The 9,257-nt window shown below is 43.9% G+C and overlaps 1 protein-coding gene across 2 annotated transcripts in view; it reads right to left on the reverse strand.

Moving 5' to 3' along the window:
- SNX21 (sorting nexin family member 21) overlaps window positions 1-697 on the reverse strand; it is a 9,221-nt gene extending 8,524 nt beyond the window's left edge. The window contains exon 1 of one of the 2 annotated variants that reach the window (XM_044664111.1): window positions 634-697. The gene's annotated coding sequence lies outside the window, so the exon portion shown is untranslated. Of the gene's footprint in view, window positions 1-472; window positions 549-633 lie in introns of those variants that run through there. The other variant, XM_044664110.1, reaches the window with a different exon arrangement.
- Window positions 698-9,257: the final 8,560 nt, after the last annotated feature.

Raw genomic sequence — 9,257 nt, forward strand, 5'->3', positions numbered from 1 at the left:
GGGGGGCGGGGAGAGTGACTCCAGCTGAGGGCTGGGGTAGGGTGGGGAGGAGTGAGGAAAAATAGGGGGACCTCAACCTCACCCCAGGGATCTCTTCCTGGGGGGGGGGAGCGAAGAGTCACCGAGCGGGGGCGGGAGGGGGGTTTAGGGAAGGGGTAGGAGGGGTGGGTGCGGCTATTCTGTTTGGAAGCTGGGGAGAGATACCCCAGATCAGGGAGAAGAGGATAGGGGCAAGGAACAGAGTTTGGAGACCCGGCTCAGCTTATTTGGTTGGAGGTGGAACGCAGCCTAGTAGAAGGGGTGGAAGGCTCCCCATAACTGGAAGGAGACTATTTCAGGGTTGAGGAGAGCAGGAGCCCAGCCCGGGGCAGAGGCGTGTAGGGGCAGCGGAGGCGGTCACCCACCCCTCCCTTTCCCCGGAGTCCTATACTTCTCGGGGCCCCAGACCCCCCGCCCCAGGGGCGCCCCTCACCCCGAGAGTCTCTAGGCACCAGGGCTGCAGGCTGCAGCGTTCTCAACCCGACTGTCTGTCCGGCAGTTGGGGGGTGAGTCGAAGGTCAAGGACCCAAAGGCAAGAGCCCTCCTTCCCGCCCGGTGGCCCGGTTCGGCCCAGCCCGGCCCACAGCTGCTCACCAAGGCCCCAGCAATAGGATGGCCTCCCCACTCGGCTCCGCGGTTCCCTCCGGTCTCTTCCTGCCACGGCCCCGCCCCCGACTCCGCCTGCTCCGGGCTGGCTGGCCTTGGAAGTCCGGGAACGAAAACCACCCGCCCAGACTGTCTGTAGCTGGACGCCTCGGGCCCCGACCTGGTTCGTGTAACCGGCCGGAATACGGGCCGGTTATAATGAGGAACTTGCAGATCCTGGTATCCCGACCCCAGCTGGTGCAAACCCAAGTCCAGACTCTGGAACCTTTGGAACTGGGATCCATTTACTTACAGACTATCCCCACCCTACCCCTGTGGGCGCTCACTCTCCAGAAACAACATCCGAGTGTCTACACCTCTCCCCTCTCTCCCAGTAGCCAGCAATCAATAAACATTGATCAAGCACCTACTTACTAAGCTTTGGAGATATAAAGGCCAAATGAGTCTGTCTCTGGCTTCACGGGGCTTCCATTCTTCACTTGTATTCAAACTAAATGCAAAAGTGACAGAGAAAGGACTAGAATCCTGAAGCCTCACGTGTCTCGCTGAATTTTGAAAGAAACGAGGGATTCTGTGAGGTAGACATGAGGAAAGCATCCCAGGCTTGCGGTGCAACCTGTGCATCATCACACAGGAGATGCAATGACTTAGGTGAAGAACTAGGCCAGTTTCACTGGAAGCTGTTCCAAGGAGTCTCTAGGGCTCTAGGAAGCTGTTTCTAACAGAGTAATAATCCCTCACCTGCCTATTAAATAGTTGATTTTTAAAAAACTTTCCAAAGCACTTTCTCAGCGATTGTCTCAACTCCTGTATGCAAAGCTAGGTAAATCTAAACCTCCTAAGGGTAGAAGCTTCAGATCGCATAGCGTCTGCCAATCTTAAAAGGTGAAAGCCTTGGGTTCCAGTCCTGCTCTGCCACTTAGCTTTCTGACTTTGGTCACGTCATTGTATAAGTGTCTGATCTTCATTTTCTTCCTTTATGAACTGAGGCATTGTATTGGGTGGTTTCCAATGTCACTTTCTTCCAGCTGTGATATTTTTCAGCTCTAACAGTCTATGAGCCCCAGAGAAATGAAGGAAAAGGGATTTGTTAAATATTTCATATATATATGCCAAGCACTTTGCTAAGCACAAATACAAAATACAAAAACAAAGACAGTCCCAAGCCCTTCATGAGCTTTTATTGTAATGGGGAGATAGCAAACTATAGGAAAAGTGGTGATCAGCTGTTAAATAACCCACTCCTTCCAGGAACAAAGATGGATCATGGGTCCAGAACTAGAGAGGGAGGAGGAATACTGGCTAGGCTGTTAAGAAGCTGGTTATACAAGGCATAACTGAGGTCTACTTACCTCAGGTTTCACCAGCTTGGACAATTTAGGCCTTGGGCCAGATAAAAGGGTTAAAAAACCTTCAGGGCATGGTTTCTGGTCCCTGAGGGAGTAGAGAGTAACCTGCTAAATGAGTCGTGACTTGCCAGAGGCAATGCTTCGAGTCCTTGATTGTTAGAACACCAGCTGCTCTCCAAGTTTCCGACCTTCTCTCTGGCAGTCACTGTACAGGGACGGTCCATTCTGATTAGGGGAAGAATATTAGTTAATACCTCAATCCTAAAAGGACTCCCCTTTTAGCCCCAGCTCCATCCCCATCACCTCCCAATTTTATGGAACATCCACCCTCAGCTAGGAGAGCCTGGGAGACCTGTGACCTCTGGTTCTCTTTTCTTCTCTGGGCTCCTTTCATCTAAAGGAATTGTCATTTGATAAGGAGTAAAGACACGCCTTTGACCCTCAGTGTCCCACCCCCTCTGGATACTGAGCTTTCAGGGTACTCTGGAGAGCCCCATTATACTGCTAAGACTAGAAAGGGCAGTCAGACACACAAGTTGGATAAGAATACTCCGGAAGCCAGTTATGCCAAGTCAGTGAATTGTGGTCTAGTGGAAAAAATGTTGGGCTGGGAGCCAAGAGATCTTTGCTTAAGACAGCTCAGTCCCTAATTCAGTCTACGACCTTGGGTTTGTCGATTTATCTCTGGATCTGTTTCTCTGCCTGTCAGATGAGGACAAAAACACAAGGTTACAATAGTAGAATCACAGTTAGAAAGAACTGAAAAATCAGATCATTCAACCCATTCATTTGCCCCAGGCCCAAACTGAAATCCAGAAAACCCCTAGGGTTTTCTAAACTAACCTGACACAGCTGATAGAGGAATGGACCGGCACTTAGCACAGTGCCTGACACATAGTAGGTATTTGTAATTATTCAGTCATTTTAAAAATTGTGTTCAACTCTTCGGAGCCCATTTGGAGTTTTCTTGGCAAAGGTACAGAAGTAATTTGCCATTTCCTTCTCAAGTTTCATTTCATTTGACATATGGGGAAACTGAGGCAAAGAGGGTTAAGAGACTTACCCAGGGTCCTACAGTATAAGTGTCTGAGGTCATATTTGAACTCAGAAAAAGAAATCTTCCTGACTCCAGGTCCAGTGCTGCCAGTAGGCACCTTTATTTATTTATTTTTTTAACTCTTAATTTCCATCTTAGATTCAATACTAAGTATTGGTTCCAAGATAGAAGAGCAGTAAGGGCTAGGCAATTTAGGTTAAGTGACTTGCCCAGGATCACACAGCTAGGAAGTGTCAGGCTAGATTTGAACCCAGGACTTACTGTTTCCAGGCCTGGCTTTCTATCCCTACCAGTAGGTGCTTAATAAATTTTTAGTGACTACTCAGTAAATGAATGATTTTCCACCCCAGAAATGCTTAGTAAGCTCTCTATTGTTTTAGACATGCTTGGTAGGCAGATGTTGGGTTGTCCTGTGCAGCTCTGGTGAAGGTTTTCAAGTTTGAGTGCCCAGACTGCAATTTCAAGCTGCCTGTGAGCCCCTCCATTATCCCAAAGAGCAGCAGGAGGAAGTGCTCGATTTGGGCCACCGGACCAAGAGGGGTGGAACATGCAAAAAATGTCCTCTGGCACTAGGAAGAAGGGGAACTGAGCAGCTCCCCCATGCCAGGGCTGGCACACATGCCAATACTTCGCCTGTGTTGGTCTAGTGCAGTGGTTCCCAAACTTTTTTTGCCTACCACCCCCTTTCCAGAAAAAAATATTACTTAGTCCCATGAAAATTATTTTTTTTTAAATTTTAATAGCAATTAATAGGAAAGATAAATGCACCTGTGGCCATCACTGCCTCCCTGAATCGCTGCAGCACCCACCAGGGGGCGGTAGCGCCCACTTTGGGAATCATTGGTCTAGTGTGTAGTGGAAAGATTCTTACCAGAGGCCAAAGTTAGAAAACCTGGGTTTATCTGTGTGACTTTGCCTCTAGGAACCCTTTGTCCCTTCAGTTGTGCAATTGTTATTCCTGTTCTTCATTCCTTTCATTCATTCAGTAATTTCCTATAGTGTTCAGAGTACAATGGTAGATTATCTGGGAATGTAAAGTTTAAAAAAGACAATGCCTACCCCCTTAGAGTTTCCTGTATATCATGTAGAAAAACTTATTAATGCTAACACTACTTTGAATGTTTAGGCTCTTCTGCCAGAAACAATTTAATTTAATATTAATATCTAAGCATTTCTAGCTTAGAGAAAGAGATGAAAGAGATATCTAAATCAACACAGCCCCACCTTGGGACATAATAATCTATGTCCCAAGAAAGATAATTTCAGGTAACAACAGGGAAAAGATCCCAAGTAAAAATACAGTTTGGATTCATATTCCAGAGAAGTTGACCATTCCATTCACTAGGCGTAAACTTGGGTTTTTGTTCCTCTTTGCTATCTGGAGAAATCCTTTTCTATATGGAGAAGGGCAGGTCCCTTCTGTGGGTGGATGTTTGAGAAAGTCTGAGTTACTCTTAGTTAAAAGATTTAGCTCCATCCTTGATCTTTTTTCTTCCGAAAAGTCTTTTTATCCCAGACCTAGCATTCACCTTTCCTATAAACTTTTCCCAGGATTTTGGAAAGAGCTTTTTAGAGTATTATTTCTTTGTATTTCTAAATAAACTAAAAAAAAAAAATCTAAAAATAAACTAGTAAAGGGAATTAAGTGGCACAGTGAATAGAGTACCAGGCCTGGCCTCATCTTTCTGAGTTCAAATTTGGCTTCAGACACTTTCTAGCTATGTGACCCTGGGCAAGTCACTTAACACTGCTTCAGTTTCCTCCTCTGTTAAATGAGCTAGAGAAGGAAATAGCAAACCACTCCAGCATCTTTGCTGAGAAAACCCCAAATGGTGCTACAGAGTCAAACATGAATGAAAAGTGACTAACAAAAATGGGGAAAGGAGTAACACTGATAATTAAGATACATAATATTACCTGTTAAGCACATGTTCAGTCGAGAGATGGAAAGTAATATTAGGAGAAGATCAAAGGAGGTCTTTACCAATTGAGGGGATAAGAGAAGGCTTTGTGTGTCAAAGAGGGCATTCCGGTTATGTCCAATATCAGGAGTCCAAGGCTCAAGGGAGAAACGTGTGCATTTAGCAGGAAGGGGTGGTGATGAGGGAGGAAGCTTTCCATTGGATGTAGTGTGCATGTGGAAGGGAGTAATGACATGAGTTAAAGCTGGAAAAGTAGGCTTTTGTTGACATATTATTGAGGGTCATTCAAAACCAAGCAAAGGAGTATGCTTATTTTACAGATGAGGAAACGAAAGTTTTAGTGGTCAAGATTTACCCAAGGTCATAAAATTAGTGACTCAAACCAATTTAGTTTTCCAGATTTCTCTGTTGCTCCAGAAGGCCCCACCATATCAGAGATTTAGAGCAGGAAGGGACCTTAGAAGCCACCAAGCCCAATCCTCTCATTTTATATATGAGGATACAAAGGCACAGTGAAACTCATTCTGGAGTCATATAGCCAATAAATATCTGAGATAGGATTTGAACTCATGTCTTCCTGACTCCTCACACAGTACTCTATTCTGGATTTTTGTGATGCTTCTCTCTCTTTGGTTAATTTCCTCTGTCTTCTTTTCTGGGTCATCATTGACATCACACCCCTATTGTAAGTGGATTTTGGAGGGAGCACAGCTGGCTTCATTTTATCCTGTATATGCTGTTATTATATTTCTTTCCCTTTCTTCTTTCTTTGACAGGCATTGAACATTTCCTTTATCTCTCTTCCCTCAATTACTTTATCATTACAAAAGAAAATTAATAGGATTCTGGATAGTTCCAGGAACTCAATCCTTCTACTTCATCCTAGCTAATAAAGTATATGAAATGTTCAGGAAGGTCTAACACTCTGGTGTGAGGCCTCAGTGAGCCCTTTTTAGGGCTTCTCTTACACCTTTGGTGTCTACCGTCACCCAATTCTCAACTGTGGCTCTAAGAAGTATAGCATGTGCAGTGTTATAGAAATAAGGGTACAAGGGAGATATATAGATGTATAATGATGGTGATGATGTGTATCTATCTATGATCTCCTCAGCTGCAGTTGGTGGGAGGAACACCTACTCCTATCACCCTGACTGCTGCTGTAAAATATCCCTTCTCTCTAAAAGGTTTGGTTGAGAACCTGTTAGGGATTCTTTAACAGCTGCCCAAGTAAGGACCCTGGAGAAGTTAAATAGATGGGTAACCTTTCCAGGACCAACCTGGGGTTGGATAAATTGGGCTATTGATCAGCCTTGGATAACATTCAGGATCTGACTGCTTTTGACTCCCTTCCCAAGGGCCGTGATAGAAAGACCACTCAGGAAGGTACTTGTTGTTGAACACTCTTTTATCTATAAGTAGGGAAAGGATAACAAGGTCAAGATTTGGGGATTGGAAACCCTATTGATCTATTATCTATTGGACTAATTAACAATCAGGACTGGAGGCTTGAGATTTCACTTCTCCTTCTATCTCTGGCTGGACCTGGCCACAGCCAAGCCAGAGAATAGGGAAGGCTATTGCGGCAGATGTATTGATGGTCTTTATTCTCTCAGCTCTCTCACTACTAGTGTTCATGATTCACTAGCTCTCACAGTCTATTAGGAAATAGATTCAGGCTTATTCCTACCCTCTTCTTCTTAAACCACCCTTTCCACCCTTCAACCACCCTTCCAGCCACCCACTTCCCAGACTGAACCACAGAGGTTGGCAGAGATCCGTGATTTCCAGTTCTCAGCCTCTGAGTCCAGAGACCTCTAAGTCCAGAGACTTCCCTCCAAAGTGGCTGTGAGGGGTATATATAGGGTGGGGCCAACCAACATTTGCCCCTGGCTCACGGCACGTGGGAACATTCTGAGTCTCTCAGCTGCCATCCCTGTCAGTCAAGGTGGCACCCATCTCTTCCCAGATTATTGAATATAACAGCAGTGACCACATCCCAGTAAAATTGTCTTGGCATATGGTCTAAAATAGGTTGAAGGTAATGGCGAGACCTCAAATACCTCAGTGCTAGGGGGATATTGACCCCAAGCGTGGGAAGACTTCTAACAGAATGGGTGGATAGGAACAATTTGTTCCAAAAGGCATAAAGGCAGCTGAAGGAGGCACTGTGGAGTCCCTAGAGCTTAGTTAGACATTGAAGAACCAGAGGACCTCCGTTGCGTCCTAGGCCATCGCTAGTCATTCTGACTTTTTTTCTTGCCACTGGACTTCTATGACTCCAGAAGAGAGACTGAGGCGAAGGACTTTGTGCAATTCATGCACGTCAAGACATCACCCGTGATGTCATTGGAAATAAAAGAGAAAAGATCTAATAGAGCAGTAGGAATTTAGCAAATGCTAATTAACTGACTGATGACGACAAAGTTTACTTTGTTGCTGTTCAGTCATGTCATTTCTTGGCAAAGATACTGGAGTGGTTTGCCATTTCCTTCTCCAATGTGTCCCCATTTTACAGATGAGGAACTGAGGCAAATAGGGGTTAAGTGACTTGTCCAGGGTCACACTGCTAGTTAAGTGTCTGATCCTTGGATTTGAACTCAGACCTTCCTGAGTCTAGGTCCAGCTCTATTGTACCATACAAAGTATTCTTCTAGTATAAATGGCTATGCTATAGGACACATTCTTTCTTTTGTAGGAATTTAAGCATCATAATAAGTACCTTTTCCTTGCTATGAAGTGATTTTACCCCAAACTTCTTCGCTTCAGTTGAGTCCTGTAGCTCAAAAGTAGAAAATATCTACATGCCATCTTCCAAGTTGTGAGATATATTCGTCTATTATGTACTGGTGGTATCTGTTATACTCTTAAATGGATAAATATTTATATTTTTATTTTTCTGAGTTGTCTTTTAAAAATATTTTATTTTCCCATTTACATGTAATAACAAATTTCAAAACAAGTGTTCGGAAATTATAAGATCTAAATTGTCTCCTACTCTCCCTTCCCTGCCCCCTCCCAAAGAAGGTAAACAATTTGATCTGGGTTATACTGATGTTATCATTCAAATCATACTTCCATATTGGTCATTGTTGTAAGAGAACCCTGAAGAGTCTCACATACCACCTCCTAACTGTGGGTGTTCCCCAAACTTCTATCCTAGGTCCTCTTTGTTCTTTAGACTCTTGCTCTGGGTAGCCTCACTATTTCTCATGGATTTAACTACCATCTCTTTGCAAAACATTCCTCTGTCTCTATATCCAATCCCATTCTGCCCTCTGAGCTCCCGGTTCCATATCATCAGTCCCCTCCTGGTCATTTCAAACTGAGTTTCTTATAGATATCTTAAATTCAACTTGTCTAAAAGTCAACTCATTACCTTTCCCCCAAACTTTCCCCTCTTCCAAATTTCCCCATTTCTGATGAAGTCACCACCATCTCTAAGTAACCTAGTTTCACATCTACATTATCTTGGATTCACTCTCACTCCATTTAGCTGTTAGTCGCTAAAACTTGCCATTTCTGTACTCATGACATCCCTTTCATCCAACCTTTTCTCTCTATGTACACAGCTACCACTTCAGGCTTTCTTCATGTCATTCCTGTTGCCTCCTAATTGATTATCTCTCCTCTAATTTGTCTCATAAATAGAGACCCCTTCTTGGCTCTCAAGAAGCAATTTAAGCACCAACATTTGCATGAAGCCTTTCCTGGTCTCCCTAAGGAATAGTGCCTCCCCTCCCAAATTTCTTTATTTCACTGCATTGTATATTTGTATTTATTAATTTTGCATTTGTTGACATTTCCTCAACCAACTTTGCTTCTCAGTTCCATCAGCCTCCTCAGCTCCCATGACCTACATTTTTCCTCCAACTCATCCATTTACAGAGGCAGTCCATACCCTAAGCAGGAGTATGCTGGAGGCTACTCATGAGAGCTAATTATTAAATCTTCTGTTTGAGCATTTACACTTCAAAAATCTCTACCCATCAGGGCTGAATTTATTGTTTTTATTGGTTATTTGGTATTAAGAAACTGGAAAAGAAAGTGTTAATAATGCAGATTAAAAAAACTTAAAATCTGTGTACCTTGTGGGGAGGAAGGAGGTGTGTTAAACATTTACCAGCACATCCCTACTCTAAATCTCACTATAAACCCTTAATTGGTTTACCCCTATGCTGCCAGGTCTCTGAAATTTTCTCTAATCACAACCTTATATTCTGCCTCACTCCTTCCTTCCTTCCTTCTTTCCTTCTTTCCTTCTTTCCTTCTTTCCTTCCTTCCTTC

This window comes from Gracilinanus agilis, chromosome 2, assembly GCF_016433145.1.
Source record: "Gracilinanus agilis isolate LMUSP501 chromosome 2, AgileGrace, whole genome shotgun sequence".
NCBI lineage: Eukaryota > Metazoa > Chordata > Mammalia > Didelphimorphia > Didelphidae > Gracilinanus > Gracilinanus agilis.